Genomic DNA, 18,134 nt, shown 5'->3' on the forward strand with positions numbered 1-18,134 from the left:
AATACCCAGATCAAAGAGCACTGCAGTATTGTTTTACCTTTTGGTGATGTGCACATTAATGCTGCATCGGGCCAACGCCTGAAGGAAGATCTTGCCCCGTGTTAAGAGACCCCAAATCAGAGCATAATTTGCCACTTGAATGGTGATTTATCACTGCCCATGGGTTGCTGAAGAGCCAAAGGAAGGGTCTGCCTATAGGAATCTCAGCTGAAGGGGCTGAAGCTGAGGAGGGAGGGTTGCAGTAAAATATAAATGATAGCAAGTGAACTTGCTTTTATTGGGCAGAATGGAGTTTATTCGCTTCTTGTACATACCAAACAAAAGAGTTTGCCCTCTCTTTTTTTATTCCTCTCTATTCTGCTTCTTTCCTGCTTCATGCAGGATGTTTGCAATATTGACTTGTTAAGGCTCCCTGGGCTGTTTTTAGGCAGCTTGCTGTTGTTTTACCTGTTTTGCTGCTGGCTGTAGTAGCAAAAGAAGTTCAGGGCTTTATTTGTAGAAATAGAATGAATCTGTGTGCAAGCTAGATAGAAAACCCAAGATTTCTGCTTCCATTAAATCACATCCTGCCTTGCCCATCAGTAAATATTATTACTATTTCTATTATTATTACTATTAAAATGTTGAGGCTATCAAGCAGTGTTTTGCAGTGCAAGCATTAGGAGGCACAGCTGAGCTCGTCTGACTTGATCCAGCAGAGGCAATGCATGCATACTAATGATTTCATTGCCTTATTTGTCTCCCGATATATTTTAAAAGGTAAATTAATGTTCTTCTACCTGATCTTTAACGGACACCTTACATCCTCCATTAGGAACTCATCCACTTTCCTAAACTATTGCACACATCAGTCACTAGGAATGGATAGAAATTTGCTGGTGCAGGAAACCATAGACTTCAGAGCTGCAGATTACTTTGATAATGGGAATTCTTCTCTTTTCACGCCTATGCATGCAGCTAGGATAGTATTTATATTCAGATGATGAGCTTCAGTTGAAATATTTCTGGAATAATTAAGAATTCAAACAAAAATAGTTGCACACCCCCCTTTTTATTTGTCAGCACTCATATAGAAGGCTCTGTCTTTTACTAGTGTAAATAAAGTGAATGATTGATGCTCCCTTGACATTTAGGGGCTGTCTTAAATGCAGTGCTAACATTTTCTCAATATAGCAACTTTTCAGAGAGAGATTTTATTTTGCACAACAAAAATATTTTTCCTGCTTTGCCTTGTGCACCTTCTCATCTCCACAGGCACTGTAACCACCTTCCCCAGGAGGAACAGCCAACTGCAGCAGCTGCAACTTGCAGACACAGCTGTGATAGAATACCCGATCTATACTGTTCAGAATAAAGATCTCTGTTTTTGTGAGTGGTAAATCGTAGGAAAACACCATGTGAGGACAGCTTTGTGGTCCATCAAATCCATTACCTGCTCCAGCAAAGGCCACCACCAGCTGATGCTAAGAGTCCTCCAGATGTGCATTTCTGTAGCATGTCTCCAAGGAGCTGTTCTTCCCTGTCGTCCTCATGGTCTGATGGCAGGTATGTCCTTTTTCAGATGGCTCAAGACCACAAAGACTTCTGCTTTTTGCTGTGGTTCCCCATGTCTTGTGCCTCAAGAGCGAACGTGGGAGGAAAGGCTGCAAGCTGGTTAGCTCCCACGTTGGCTGCTTACTGTTGGGCCGCTTTACATGTAATGATAAGCCACTGGGCTGTCAAGTCACAGCCATTGCCTAGATTAATACGGGATGCATGTTTTTAGCAGAAAAGTCTTGCCCTACCTGTCTTTGTTTTCACATCCACATTCAGAAAATGAAGATAAGAATCCCCAATTCCCTCTGGAGAGAAGAGCACGAGGTGTTTATTTATGTGTCAAGCCTGGGAAACACAGACTAGCAAATATTTATTGTAATTTTGCTCAGGAGGAAGGAAGGGGACCTGAGGTGGTTACAAGAGGAAAGCGCTGCTTCCAGTCCAGCTAATGAATGCCAAAGCCCAGGTCCCTGTCAGCTGCTGCTGCTCCATGGCAACTTTTATTGCTCCTTTATTTAAAGTTCCAGAAATCTGAGCTTTGAAAGGGCAGAGTAAGAGATGGCCCATGCCGGAAAGAGCTTGCAGTTTAACTGAGCAAGAGATGGAAAGCCAAAGGGCAAGGGAAGGCAGGTGGGATGGCATGCCTGCAATGCAAAGCCCACATCTGCAATTTTGCCAACAGTGCCAGGCACTGGGCCAGGCTCTTCCCCCAGAAAGACACTGTGCCAGAGACACGTGGCATGGGATTGTCCTGGTCAGTGCATTGAGGGCGATGCTGTGCTGTTGCTGGGAAAGCTGAATCCAAGTTGCTGAACTGTTCTTAAAACCCAACCCAGAGCCCTTTGGAGCCAAGGAGGGCTTTCACACAGATTTTAAATGGCATTCCATCCAGCCCTCACTGGATAATTTCACTGACTAATTTAGTCATTTAACATCTTCAAATTAAGTATAAATGAAAAAGAAAAAGTCAAAGCAGGAGGAAAAAAATGGTTAGTTGTCAACTACCACTTTTAGAGCGTAATATTTCTGACAGTAAGTGTAAGTTTCTCCATGGACAAAAGATTTCATGATTTATTGAGCCATTTATTAATTAGAAGATTACAGCAAGTCTGCTTCCCAGTAGCAAAAAAATAGACTTCGGAGTTAATTATAAATGCTGTAAAAGGGTGTAAGAAGATTCATAATCCAGCTCACTCTTTCTTCCACTTCAAGTTATCTACAAAAACATTTAATATAAGTTGAACTTTAAACCTACTAAATCCTCTTCTGCAAAAAGGCCTTAAATATATGTAAAGGCTACTGTGACCTTTCTTGGCCAGGTCAGATCTAAATGTGTGCAATACCATCCAAGCATTAAAATCTCTCTGCATCTTAGCTGCCCTCCTCCGCCTTCACTGTACCTGAGCAGGGCACCTCGCAGAGACCTTTCCATCCTGATGCCTACAGAAGCTCTTCTATCCATTCTCCGTGACATGTCCTCCGTGATTCACATCTGTTTCTCTTTGCTCTTTAAGGACCAGCTGCCTGACCTTACAGCCTCGTTAGAAGGCTTTGCAATTCCTGATACCTATCCCTCCAACATGCTCACTTTTGTGAAACAAGAAAATCTGATTCTTATCTTTTGCTAAGAGTTTTGTTTCTGTTTCCCACAGGACTTTTTTTTTTTTTATCAGCTTAATAGCCACAAGCTCTCTCTTTGCACTTGATAATCCCTTTGATCTTCTTCACTCATTGCTCAGCAGAGTGCCACAAGGATGGTACTACCTTTAATCTTTCTTGCCATTGATCAGTAATATTTCTGTCCGCTGCTTCCCTGTGATTCCTTTGCTGAAATTGCCATTGCATTCCCTTTACGTTTTCTTGGAGGAAGTGTCATAACATACATGTAGGTAGTGCTTCAGGAGAAGATCACAGTTCTTGGAAGAAGAAGAGTGTTCAAGTAGAAAGGTTAGGGACAGTAGTAAATACATTGGATGTTTTACATGTACGTGCTGTGGTATTTTATCTAGACAATGAAAAAAAATTAGTCTGATCTGTTTCTCCAGGGCTTGTGGCTGAAGCTATATCCTATTACAAGGCAAGTATGATGTTTCCAAGAGCAAATCCTAACAAATTCAACTTGAAATCCAAGGACACCTAGCTTTCCTGACGCTTCTTGAAGTAAGTCATTGCCAAGAACAGATTAGATGATGATGTTCACCGATGATAACAGAGGCAAAGTAAAACCAAACCTTTTTTCCACACTTACATCATTTAACACCACCAGCAAAAATAAAAATAAAAAAAAAAAAAAAACATATGCTGTGAAGAAAGTGAGACCAACATGACTCAGAGATTCACAAAAGGTAGGCATCAGATCAAAGAGGAATATTTTGCATATGTTCATTATTCTGGGTATAATTACACTTCACTACAAATGTGCTTCACCCACCACATATTGCCTATAGATTTTTGGTCTTCTAGGTAGGAAGAAGACAGATTTGGTTTTGCCCATTGTAAGTATCAGGAGTCCTTGCAAAACTGTAATTCAAATGTGAGTCAGAATTTTGAGCACTCCAAGGAACGAACTACAATTACAGACTTTTATGAAAGTAAGATTGTACTCCAGCAGTGGGACAAATGACTTTATGTTAATCTGATAATTGTTAAAAAAAAAAAGATATAGTCTGGGGCAGTGGATTCAGCACACAGCTGGTTACAATGGCATGCTGTACTCTGCAGGAGATGGGAAAGGGGGGACTCCCAGACCCCATTTAAATAAATAAAATATCTTTCTGCTTATTTGGATTCCAAGCGAGCAGGAGCCATTGCTGCTCCATTTACATGACTGAAGGTCTTGCTTTCCCAGAGGAAGGAGTTTCTTCCTTGCAGCCTTGTGTTTGGACTTATTTTGTAACCAGCAGCAAAGCCACGTTCCTCTATTAGATCAGAGGCTGCTGGTGCTGATGTGCCAGGTTTTGTGATGTATAGCGGAGTGTCATCTGCACAGAGAGAAATTCTGCTTTCCACTCCCTCTGTATTTATACCTTGTATCTGTGAGTTATTGCATATTTTCCTGGCCAAGGTCTTGATTGCCAGAGAAAAGAGTAATGGGCATAAAGGAAAATCTCCATCCAGCTTCTGCCTGGGACCTGGAAGGTGGCTGTTCAAAACATCCACCCAGGTCATGCAGAAGTGAAGTGAGAACAGATCTTAATATACTACATAAATTCACCTCTTAATCCTAGATGGTGCAGATCTGTGAAGCTGGAAAGCCTTCTTACTCCTGACCCTCTCCCTGGTGTGATTGCCCAGACTTCTGTGAATGAGCCATCCCTAGCCTAAAGGGAAGGGGGAGGGGGATCTGCTGAGGTCATTCCAAAACTGGAAATGTGCCGAGTCCCAGTGCAGCACCATCACTGCTGGTTTATGTAACAGTTCTGTATTTTCACATAATATTGCATAATATCAAATGCCTAATTATGTAAAATGTGAGAATGTAGATGGGAGCTTGATACAGGGATCCTGTAAGGTGATGTTTGCCATTGGCGGAGCACAGCCAGAAAGGGCTGGGAGGAGCCAGAGATGCAATTGAAAGGGGACCAACATCTTTCTGTCCTGATAAGTAAAGTTTAACATCCTCTGATCTTACAGCTTATTTTCTCTGGCCTGGAGCAGTGCTGGGAGGTTTGGCCAGGACATCTTATCAGGAAGGGGCCAAAGGCAGAGGTGGTACAGGAGCAACTCTGGACCTGTATGTTCCTCAGCTTGGAGAAAATAGTGGGGTTTAAAGGGAGCCCAGAAGCCCAGCTGGGACCTGAAAAGTGCAATCCCACCACATTTACAGACTATAGACACGGTGTCAGAGGCTACCCAGCTGTCAGCAGCCCCATTTGATCACTGTCAGCCCCATGGGGACCCGCTGCGCTGCCCACCGTGGCAGGCAGCCCCGCTGCAGGCAGGAGTGCGATCGGCTGTTTTGCGAAGCTGCAGGGTTCACTTTTAGCATCATTTGCTGTTTCTTGAATTATTTACTGCAATTATGCTGCTGATCCACAGAGGCATTGCTGCTGCACATCATATCCAGATGTCTGCAAATGCACTCCCAGGGCCAGATCCCAATTTTAGCTACATCTGCAAAATATTCTCCTCTGGACTTGAGGCCCTATTTCTGTTCCTGCAACTAAGCAGACCTCTGGCTTGCAGAGCTAAATACTGTTCCTCTGGGAAAAAAAAAAAACTCAGTGAGGGGCCAGATTTTACCTGTACAAGCTGAAAAGAAGGCAAGCTTCCTCAGCATCTCCAAAAAATACAGGAGTCAGAGAGCTGGTGCCAGGACAGAGGCAAGGGTGAAGCTCCTTTGCACCAAGGACACTGCAGCTGTGCAGCTCTGCCCCATCCTTCTCCTGTGTGCATGGGAAAGCCCTGATACTGCAAATCCTGAACAAGACTTTGGGAGCACATGGGAGCTGCAAATGGTCTTTGCAGTGTGGAAAATTCAAGTCACCTAGTGGCAATCTATTAAAGGGCAGAAACCTGGAGTTTTAGTAAAATCTGAGCGGTGACACGCGTGAAGACTAACCCATCACCAGGACACGTTGTAATCCTGCCTGCAGTTCCTCATCTAAATGATGATTACTTTGGTAAGCATACCTAAAATGATGGATCTGTTTAGTGGCAACTACGAGTTGTTTTCCAGGAGCCTGGTGCCAGGCTTGCTTTGTGCTGGTTATTGCCACTCCGGCCAGGCTGAGGGATGGAGCTGTCTCTCTTAGCCAAAAGCCGCTCCCCAGGCAAACTGACCCCCCAGCATATGCCACAGGAGGCTTTGATTTATTTGGCAGTTGTGAGTTGTTTAGAACCTGGTTTTGTTAAGATTTTTGGGCTGATGTTTATTTCCCTGTTCTCCAAATAATTTGGCTCATAGGCCCATTTCACCTGTAGGTGGGAAACAAGTAAATATCAGAAAATCCATAAAGCATGCGAGATAGGGAACTAGTCCTGCTTCTTCTCACAGCCCTCTTTGCTTCCCAGATTAAGCAACTGATGTGTTATGAAGCTGTGCCTGTAGGAGCACAGTCGGTTTTGCTGGCATGAGGGAGTTTTTGCGACAGGCTCACATCTCTATTTATTGCTGGTGTTATTACTGACACCAGTAGCAGTTTTATGTATACAGCACCTCCCAGCAGAGCATTTGGGGCCTGGTGCAACTTGTTTTCAAAGCAATGCAGGAGGTTTAACAACATGGGATTCAAATCCATGCTGCTTGTAAAAGGTATAATTATGGTATGGTGTGTTTATTAATAATAAAAGTCGTGGTGGGTAGCTTTCTGGCTGAACTGCTGTGAGAAACGGGATGCTTCCACTATCTCTCAGCGGGCCTTCCCATCCCAGACAGCAATACTCTAATTAACTTTTGTCAAGTGGTTCATTGAATCTAGCAAAATGGAGCGATCCAGAGGTGCCTACAGATCTGTCAGCTGCTACCTGAAAAATGGCTTTCTGTTCTCCACAAGGAAGGGCTTGGAAAACACTTGCTAATGATCAGTTTTCTAAATTCAGTGTGTCCTGGGACAACAGAGGCGCAGGAACTGATGGATAACTTGGGGGAATGGAGCAAAACCCAGGACTCTGTCAGCATCCATAAATGAAAGAGCTGAAAGAGCCAGAGCGGAGTAAGGAAAAAAAAAAAAAAAAAGGGAAAACCTTCCCCAACTGCAATCCTTTGTGTGCCTGAATAAGGAACATTTATGCAGAAGGTGGTAATAGAGTTTTTCTTGAGGTGGGAAATAATGACAAAATCTGGGGACTGAAATATTTAGTGTCCATTTGAGGAAGAGTAAAAAATCAGCATTACAGCTTTCCTGGAGCCTGCATGCATGTGTAAAATCAAACCCCCTCTGCTTGAATCATAAATTTCTATCTCCCTCATCTCTCCTCTCTCTCTCAAATTCAGAGATTTTAATACAAGAAAAGACTGTTATGATCCTTTTCTCTGGCTTGGAGAAGGATCTGAAGGGAGCTGATTTCCAGGCGTGCCCTTCCCACCCCTGCAGGCTCTCCCTGAGATGGGATCTGCCTGTCCCAGGGTCTGGCAGCCCCCTGCTCTTGGTGAGGGATACCCATGCACCCAGCTGCTGGACCGACACCTTGGATTGCAGGCTTGTCAGGACAGGAGGCACGATGTTTTCTAATCTGTGAACTGCCTGGCACATTTTTAGCACAGTAAGGATAATAATCACATTTCCAAAGCATGTTCTCCAGGCACAAAATGATTTTGGTGCCTAATGTGGGACCTGGCTGTTTCCAGCCACACTTTAGATCTTGAAGACCCCACATAGGGATTGTGTTCCAGCACCTTTAGGGCTGAAATACTCAATACTTTCCAACACTAAATCAGGAGGCAGAAACTTGGCATTTCTATGCTGAGGCTCAACCCAGTAAATGTCCTCAGAGCCTCCCGTTTGGGGCCCAGACACACCTCAGCATCTGCGATTGCGTCCCTTCACTGCACCCCGGGGTGTTTCTGCATGCCTGTCTGTAATACAGCACCTCCCCTCTACGAAAGAGGTAAGATTTCAGCTCCCCTCTGTCTGATTCCCAAATCTGTTTTTGTTTTTTGTTTTTGTTTTTGTTTTTGTTTTTCCAGGAAAGAATGAGGTCTCAGTCAGCCCTATTTCCATGCAGTGGAAAACTTCAGTATCATTGCATGCAAATACATTTTTATATTGGCAGGTGTCCTGCTGGCTGTATATGCATGTATGTGTGTATATATATAAAAATTGCATTTCTTTGTATATGTGTGCATATATAGGAATATGAAATGTAGATTTTCTTTCAGCTTTCCATCTTGTTATTAGCTCCACAAAATGCACCCATAACACCATACGTAAAACTGCATAATTTGGTCGTGCTGAATACTTTTGACTTCATTTCAATCTGAGATTCTGGGCTACAATGCAGAAGTTCATGAGATCATAAAATCTGACTCCTAAAATTGTGCCCGACAGTGAAACTACTAACTACTCAGTTTACACATGCAAGCATTATAATTACAGGTTTTGTAAGGTAAATTTGAACATGAATGCTTGCTTACATTTTAAACACAGAGACATGTAAACATTAATTACATGGTTTTTAAAGATAGCCATTTATTTTCTTAGCTTACAAACTAAAGGGGCAGATTTGGAAAGTCACTCTGCCTAAAAACTTGAGCTGCTGTTGACATAATGTAGTTTTTGCTACATATTGTATTTTCCAGTGATAATATAATCAACATAAATTTGAGCCACCGTAAATGTACAGCTGAAGATAGAATTTAAAATTGTTGTCTGTTTGGGAGGATGCACAAGTTATTTGATTTTTGGACAGCATTTAATGTATAGCTTAGAACAGGTGCTTTCTTTTTGTTTAATTTAAGCCTAAGTCTTTGAACAGTATTTCAAGAATTGTTGTTGACTTTTGAACTATATTGCCTTGTGGAATCATAATATTAATTTATACAAACTGTAAACCTGTGTTGTTTCCAAATTTGCAATTCATCATTCAACTCTGCTTGAATAAATCATACAGGTTTTAATATGTAAAAATGCCTTTTGCTGTCATGCTCCATTGCAACTTCTTGTTTAACCTGGTTATTTCTCAGGGTGGATTTTTATTCCTGCCATAATTGTTTCTAATTGAATGTGATTTGCTGCCACTGTTCTGCACAGGCTGGCTGCCCGTCAGCACAAGTTATACATTTTTCATTGCTGACCTGAAAAAAATGAGGCAGAATTTGACATATCCGTGCAACAGAGCCATGAGGGTTTATGCACCCTGAATTGTGTGGTGACACGAATGTGATCCAGCTCAGATGTGTGAAGATGTCTGTCCCTCTGCTTATCTAGCTAAAGCACACCACGAGGTCTTCAGCATCAGAGGGCTCCCAAGGTGCTTGGTCAGGCCCATGCTCCTTCTGCAAGGACAGGCAACACATCCCTCAGTGAGGTTTATGTGGATGAGCCTCTGCTCTGCTTGCCTTGGCTCTGCTCTAGTCGTGTTACAAAGGCAGGATCAGAGGAGGAAAATGAAACACAAATGCTGCATTATTAAAGCAAACCACTGGGTTTGCTCTTCCCCCTGCAGAACAGAAATTCCTCTGGGGAATTTAATGGACTTAGCATTTCTTGTGGGTTTTTCAGAGGTGTCCCTTGGCTGCTCTGTCCCTTGGGATGTGACCTCTGCCTGGCTGGCTGGAGAGCCACAGACCCCCAGCCTCATGCTGGCACCTGGAGATGAATGATTTGAATTGATCAGCTGCCCAAATTTGCCTTTCTTTCCTCCTTTGCTTTGTGGGATGCTCTCGTGCTAATGTTTTGGAGATCTGGAGCATTCTCCCTGCAATGCCAGCAGCCTCTGTGCCTGCGGTATGTAAATTTGTTGCCTCCAGAACTGATTCTGTGTGAAGTTGTGGCTCAGGACTATTATCATTATTTAATGTCACTTTTGCAGCAGCGTAATAGTAAAGCTTTTTATAAAAATATATTATCATTCTAAACTTTGTTGTTAGCAAGACAAAGCAGAAATAACAGTACGCTGGGTTCAGCCATCAATATAGAGGGTATATCATCAATCAAATCCATAAAGCTTTTAAGCTGTCTGGTTTTAAATTAAGGTTTACAATGCATTACAATGGGATATTTAAAACTGTGTACGCATTTTATCAGCTTCTTGTGACTCTATAAATGCTTTCTGATTAGTAGGTCTAAACACAGTGGACTTGATTCAAAGCTGACTTTCACAATTAATTCCATTTATTTTGCAGGACATTACTCCTATTGTAGAGGGAGGACTCAAGGCTCCGTTTTCAGTTCTAGTCAAAGTCAAAATTAAATTGGAACTGACGTCAACACTCAGTAAAATCTAACAAGACTAAGTAAAACTGATAAATTAGAAGTCTGCCATTTCATGAAGACTTTGGGCAGGATGTGGCATTGTGGTGGTGAAAGGGAAATATGTAAAAAGGAGTGATATCTATAAGTGAATGCATGGCTAGTGTGCATGTTATCCATTACAGCAGTGCTTATATGTCTCAAACAGGGTCGTGACTGCACAGTGTTAAATGCCATTTGGGTACATCAGGGAGACATTAATGTGCTGTAAAGATCTCGCAATCATAGACAACACAGAAAAGGATGGAAAGGGAAACAGATGCAAAACGACTTGTCTGCATTCAGACAGCCATTCAGCAGGAGAACTGTGATTACAACCAAGTCTCCTCATTTACAGTCTGGTGCTTTGAATTCAACCAGCCAAAATCCCCATTCCTTTCCTTATCATACCTGCACCACCTGGCTGACAGCCATCTAGGAGAAGCCATGATTTGCTTGTAAGAGGAGATGCATCATTGCCAGTGGCAGGAGGGGCTTCGTCTGAGGTGGCAGAAGGTCCTATCTAATCCTGCTCCCACCCTCTAGACTGAAGTGTTTAGTATGTAAGAAGAGTTTGGTTTCTAGCCTTAGTCTTTCCCAGTAAGCCTGTCAAGAAGGATGTCTACCAGTGAAGTACGGTGATCTACACAAAGACAAGAACAAAGAGATGAACCAGGATATAGAGTCTGTAGGTACCAACATAAGTGTCATAGAACTTAAATCTGGTGCTTGAAAAATGGCTTTTCTTCCTCCATTTTCCTTTCAGAACTTAACACCCCACTGACGAGCCTGTCTGGGATTCAGTAGAAGGACTGTAGACAAAAAAGAGCAGAGGAGTAAAGAACATGCAGAGGGATGAGGATGGAAGGGAGGCTTGGAGTGGAAGAGGAGCGTGGATGCAGACAGGTGACGTGAGAGAAGCCCTGGTGGGAATGGAGTAGATGAGTGGTTTTGGGTTGCAACATGACCGTATTGCCTCTGAAGTCTTCTTTGGCACTGTCAGACTTTAAAAAGAAAAAACTTCAAACTTTCATATTCAACCCACATCATATTAATGGTTATTTGAGTCATTCTCACAATATGCACAACGGCAGGAGAAATCAGAGACATAGATCAAAAGCTCAGATCAAACCTACATATTCTCTATCTTCACAATCTTAATAAAGGTTGTGGTCAAGTCAGGAGCTGGCTTTTAACTGTAACTATACGACACTGACAACTAAATGAGCGGGAAATGAAAAGCCAGCTTAATTGTTGCCTGTTGTTATTGTCAAAATGACCGGCTAATTAAATATTTATTGTTTACTGGTTTCAAGCATACATTTGGCATGTTGGGATACTGTGTAATCAGTAGATCATACATTTCCCTAGAACAAAATAGTAGCCTCACAAAAGCCTGTTGTGAGGATTAGCTGGCTAATGGGCTCGACTCACCCCCCTGAGCACCGAGGGTGCAATTTGCAATTGCAGCTCTACGCTCCCAGCTGGAAGTGCTTCATGCTCCCAGCACATCTCCCAGCGGGGGGATGCAGCTCCGCATCTCCCGCCTGGGCTCTCTTGGAGCCCTGCCAGCGAATGCTGCCCGCGAGGAGCTCCGATTCAGTACATCTGGCCCCGTCCACCCTTCCTTTCTCTGCCCTCTCCTCCTGCCCAGCCACATCCAGCTCCTGTGCTGGTGGTTCCTGGGGTGCCCAGAGGAATGGGGTGCTATTCATCTCCCCTCCCTTGCAGGGCCCTGGGAAACCTTTCCAGGAATGAGGGATGTCTTAGACTCCAGAGAGCAGAATGTTTTCTGCTTCAGCTACAAACCATTGCTTTTTTCCATCAGCAGGGAAAAAGAGATCCTGCAGGAGCTCACACTCCTGCCAAGCCTTAGATGAATAGCAGTCCTTTGGGGTACAACGCTGAGGTTTGAAAAATGAAGGGAAGGCAAAGACCTGCAAACATGCCCAAAGTCTTAAGATGCTCCTGGTGCTGCCCAGGTGCAAATGCAGCTTTCCAGGAGTTGTATTTTAGTGTGAAGGAGTAAGAAACATCTGCACCACAGCATGCCCCAAATGGATGGCCGTGGTCAGGTGTCCAACAGCGGAAATGCTCCTGGGAGCCCCTCTGTGGCTGCAGCACTGCCAGCTGCTGTGGGGAGGGGGCAAGCATGCTCATGGACTGCACAGCGAAAAACAACCCATGCCCAGGCTCTCAATGGAGCCCTTTCTTCTGATTTCCACCCCCAGGCAACCCGGTTGTGTCTCAGCAGGCTGTCAGCCTCGCTGGCACCTGCCTAATGGCAAGGAGACGAGGGGCAGTGGGCAAAGGGAGAGCCAGGCCACCCGCTCCCAGCCGGCAAATGTTTCAGGGATGACTGCCAAGCTGCAAGCGAACGAGGCTCATGAGCACCCGTGGGCCTGGAGACATCTCTGTTAGGAAGGAGGAGAATTGCAGCAAGCAAAGCCAGTAGGAAGGAGGGAAAGTTTGCAAAATGGAGAGCAGGCTCATTGCAGGGAGAATCGCTCAGCTCTTTCACAAGCAACCAGGCCTCTTTAGTAGCAAAATACAAACAAAAAAAAAAAGCAAAAGCTGGCATTCACAATTTCTCAATTAAAATGTAATTTACACCCTGCACTGTCTCTCTGATAAAAGCATTCTTTGCTTACCCAAGTGTGAAACAGTATTTACAGAAACATTTTGTGGCTTAATATGCTGTCCTGATGTTACAGGCGTCGGTATGCGCCCGGCCACAAACACTGGTTTGTTACCAAAGGGAGCTGCCCTTCATCAGCTCCAGGCTGGCATCTGGGCACCATCAGGAACAGAACTGCCCCAAAACCAATCTTGTTGCCCCGGGCTCCCTTGGCATCCTAGGAAATAAAAATACACTGCTATAAAATGCTCCCAAGTTAGGGCTGAGCTCACTGGGTAGGCTGAGAGCTCCTCTAGGAGCTTTCTGTTTCAGCAGCAGCCTCTGCATGTACTCAGTTCTGGGGACTTTTTCTGAGTGCAGAGGGGGTTTGAGCCTGAAATGGAGTTTTACTGGGCTGGGGGGACTGAGCAGAGGCCAGAGCTGGGGTGCTCACATAGAGGTATGTGTGGAGGATGAGGTCTGTGCTGAGGGATGCTTTATTCTCCAGCAGCTACTTAAAGGTGAGGAAAGATGTGCAGAAAGGGGGTAGCACTTTGCTACATCATCTCAGATCTTTCCAATTTGCTTGTCCAGCTCTTCCAGTCCTAGATAGCTCTAGGGAGTTTTTTGTGTAAATAGGACTGGAATAGCTTTCTGATGCTTACCTTTTTGGCATGAGGTCTTTCAATGCAACAATTTGATTTCCTGTACAGAATCACATACTCCTTGCAATAGCTTCATTAGAGTATTCTGGTTGTATTAACCCTTTCCTTTTTTCCAAGTTACCAAGATGCATTCAAGGGCAATGAAGATGCTCTCTGTGTTTAGGACAAATATCTGCATGGAAGTTAAGGGAAATCTTATAACAAGAACCCCACTTCCATTAATTGGTTCCCTAATCCAGTGAAGCATTAGTCTTATGTCTAATTTGAAGCATTTGATCTCTACAATCAAAATCGCTGGCTCTGATCCGAAGCCAATCAAACCATCAGCAGCTTTGCCATTGATTTACATGGATGAGATCCAAAAGAGCTATGCACATGTTAAAATTAAACACATCCTTAATTGACTGGCCAGGGGCTGTATTTAGATCTCCTTAAATCACCTGTGCGAAACAGATCCCTGCAAATACTTGTAACAAAAGTTAGAGCAAAAATGTAGGTATCTCCCCCCAAAATGTTACCTATGCCATACAAACTGACCATGTCTTCCTGCATGTTGGCTCCTCTTCCTAATCCATTTCCTAAATTAGAAAACTCTAGCCACTGTGACCTGGGCTGTGTCAGACTGAGAAATATTTGGGACCAAAACCTCTCCTTGGCTCCCATGGTCCTGGGAGGTCAACAGCCTCTCCTTGCTACAGTGACAATGTGGTGGTGAACTTCTGCAGGACTACAGCAACCACAAGATGTGTCGCTGCAGTTGGTGGTGAAGTCAGGGGGATTTGAGGGTCGTTTTGCACAATAGGGTCTGCTGGCATAAAGCTTCTGTCTGGAACATCTGGTACAAATCTTGCCCTGAATTTATCATCGGAATTCAGAGCAGGAACTCCATACTGAGCTCATCCTTCTTATTTTTAAGCAATTCACACATAGTTATGCTAGGACATTTGCTCTAAATGCACCTCTCAGTCCCAGGGAAAAGTAGGATTCCTCAGGACCTGCACAGGGGATTCAGTCCTGACCCAGAAGATCTCTAATTCCTCAAGAGCAATATGTTACAACAGCTGCCTAAAAATTATTCTAGACTAGAAAAACCCCAGATTAGGCAATTAAACAGGCAAAATACCTCCAGTCATGAAGAAATTTAATGATTGTTGAGTTGGGGGCTCTTTGTGCTTTTTTCCCTATTTTTTTTTAAATTATTATTATTATCAGAATGGATTAGCTCTACATACTCTTATCTTATTTGCAAGCTGAAGAATTATAGATAGTAATTGGATAATCTCTCAATTATCCCTAGTGACTTAATTATCATCATTAACTGCATTTATTTCACTAATTTGGAGGATTTCTTTGGGGGTTTCATTCTCCAGGCCTATTAGTTTGACTGATAATGGGGAATACTGCCAATACTAAGGCAGAGTTCTACAATTATTTAAAAAATAATGGGTCATTTCTTACAAAACACAAGAAAAAAGAAAATCCCATTCTATTTCAGGGATATGTCTAAAATCAGAACTTTCAGCTATTGCTCAGTACATTTCCGATTATGTAAATTACAAAGTTTCATCTCTATTGCATTGAGTTTCTGAATTTGCAGTAAAATTTGTGTTATACTACAGCAAGAAATGGCTATTGTAAATTGAAAGTCAATGCAAACAGCAAACATAATGCCTGAAGGAGAGAGTGTCACAATCTGAAATTTAGGAGGTAATGCAACTTCTTTGTCTGACTTGTGCACTTATATTTGAGCATAATTAAAAAGCCCTGGAAGTGAAACTAATTCCTGCAGCTTTATACCAGGAGATGGATCTCCCAACTAATGAAAGGATCTCATCCACATCTCATCCACGTAGTCTCCATAGCGATGGCAAGTGCAGGGGGCTTTGAGCCCAGTCTTGCTGCTGCTGAGTTACAGAGGATGGCTTACACTTGGTATCCAGTGCTGCTATCCTTAATATTTACGTACACACATGACACATGATCCAGCACTGGCAAACAATCAATGACATTTCCTATTTCTTTCCACCCCAATTTTCCTTTTTTTTTTTTTTTAATGAGCCTGAAGCAGAAGAATATAACTGTTGGAAATTGCTTTACATTAGTTGATTATCTCTGGCTAAGTTGAGAGCATTTGGCCTCGCTTATTTGAAATAATTTAACAGGAGAACCCCATGGAGGGTGGTAATTTACAGGGGATAGTCTCAATTGTGATATGTACATATTGTGAGCAAAGGGTGGGGGAACTGCCAAATATATTTAGATAAATCTTTGAACTGCTGCTTGTTATTCCAGGCCATATCTCATTTCAGCAGATCAAATGCTGTTAAAGTCGCCAACACTCTCACTTTTGAAACAAAATCACACAATGCACTTTGTCTAGTCGTAGCCATGCAACCTAAATTTTCAATGTAGCCTACAAATGAATTGAAATGTGCTATATATGCGTATGTATTTACACAGCTTATGTGAGGTACTCTGCTGTAGGTGCAGAGGGCTGCTTTCCCTGCAAGTTCTCCAGGTAATTTCCTGATGCTCTCTCTTCACACTGCCCTGTGCTGTTGGTCACCGTGCCAACACCTCCCACCCCCAGCACCACCAGCCACCTTCGCTGTCTGCTCTGGGATCCCTGCAGGAGCAGGTTACAAGCACTTGTAAGCACTTACAAACTCTGCACGGCAGGTTACAAGCACTTGCTACTGATGCAGCTTTTGATTAACTTGAGTTTCAATTATTTTTCTTTTAAATCATAATCGGTGCAGTGCTATGCTATTTCAAGAACCAAATACCCGTTTTATACCTACATATTGTCCTTTGGGTATGACACAGGAGGAGAATACTCACACTTCTGCCAATAGCATTCTCATGTGCAAGTAATTGGTTTTCCCAGGGTTATTTATTTAGACTACTATTTGATACCAGACTGCAATTTTGTTGTCTTCAGTACATGTAAGAGTATTTTTTTACTGTTAATTGTCCTTTGAATTCTATTCTCTCACTCAAACTAGAGCCAGAAGACCAAGACCAGTCATAGATCAAATGGCAATATCTGCTGTAAACCCATGTAAGCCAATGGATTATACAAGCAGAGAATCCGGGTTCAAATATATTAGAGAAGGAGAGAAATAAATCTTACCTGCGCTGAGAGACTGCATTAGCTTATTGTGTTTGTAAGACTTTGAAAAAACCTAATACAGATTCCTGTAGTGGATGAGCACAGGGAGCTCCATCCTTTCCTATGCGCATTTGGCAAGCCCAACCACTACAAAGTCAAGCTTCTTTGTGCTTTTATTTTTCTGCCTTACTAGGCAGTGAGTTTGCTCACATGGAAGTTAACTTGTTAAACCATGCTTCATCTCAAAGTGAAGGGAGCTCAAAGGAAAGCAGCCTGATTTCAATGTGGAACAGTGATGTAAAAATTTAATGTAGTTTAGCTAGTGGGCTTTTAAATCAAATCTCTGTTTAACACCCTTCCTGAGTGTCCCCTGAATAGATAGGGGACAAATGTAGACAAAACTTGCTGCATTTTCTTTCATTCAATAGAAAACACAAGGCATGAGGTAAGAAATGAGGCAGAATTTTAGCTGGAGGCACTAGGAGATGCCCACCCATGCTGCAGCTCATCATTTCAGCTCATTTCAATGTTTCCAGAACAAAATTTTCCCCATAGGCAGACCTGCAGATATCCCTGCTCAGTCTCCTGACACCCAGCTTCTCACTCAGACCTGGAGCAATTTGATAAGGTGAGAAGCTCAGCTCTCCGCTAAGATGCTTCTGGCTTTTCTCATTGCAGAGAAAAGCCTGAAGGCATGAAGTGGGGATATCTGGGAGGCTCAAAAGCCAGATAGCAAAATAAACCTCTTGCCTCCAATATTGACACTCAAAGCCTTTTCTCACGATACTGAGAAACGAGGGCGGTGTCATGATTTTTGGGGAGACCTGAGTACTTGTGATTAACCATGCTGTTCATCCCTGGAGAAGGAGCCACTGAATCCCATAAAATGTAGTAGCCTCAGTGGGAAATCAGAGGCAGAAAGCAGGAGGAACAAGGATAGCATATTCCAGCCATTTCCTTGCTGTTGCTGCTACATGGGGTTACTGCACTGGAGGATTGTATTTAAATCCACAAAAAGGTTTTCAATTTAAAAATAAAAAAATAAAAATATTCAGGTTTTGTAAAGTTCAGCCTTCAGTGTAATCTTTCTGTGACTTAGAAATGTAATTATAAAGCCAATTGACAGCGCCCTTTAAAATATGTCATGTAGGAAAATTAATTTTAGGATTTTTTTTTCTAATTTCACTGTCACAGCTTGGGCAAGAGCAAAGCTTCTGAAGAACCCAGGGAGCTTCTCTTATAGGAAGGGGGAATAGTGAGGCAATGACACACAATCCCCTTGTGTTCCTCTCTTTCTGCACCTCACTTTGACA

At 43.0% G+C, this 18,134-nt stretch overlaps 1 long non-coding RNA gene across 3 annotated transcripts in view; it reads left to right on the top strand.

The window, feature by feature from the left end:
• LOC311443229 overlaps positions 1 to 18,134 on the top strand; it is an 86,167-nt gene that overhangs the window by 51,901 nt on the left and 16,132 nt on the right. For 2 of the 3 annotated variants that reach the window (XR_014697132.1, XR_014697133.1), the window contains exons 2-3: positions 10,322 to 10,412; positions 11,194 to 11,333. This is a non-coding gene — a long non-coding RNA (uncharacterized lncRNA). The remainder of the gene's footprint in view (positions 1 to 10,321; positions 10,413 to 11,193; positions 11,334 to 18,134) is intronic. The other variant, XR_014697134.1, reaches the window with a different exon arrangement.

This window comes from Aythya ferina, assembly GCF_964211825.1.
Source record: "Aythya ferina genome assembly, chromosome: 12".
Classification (NCBI taxonomy): domain Eukaryota; kingdom Metazoa; phylum Chordata; class Aves; order Anseriformes; family Anatidae; genus Aythya; species Aythya ferina.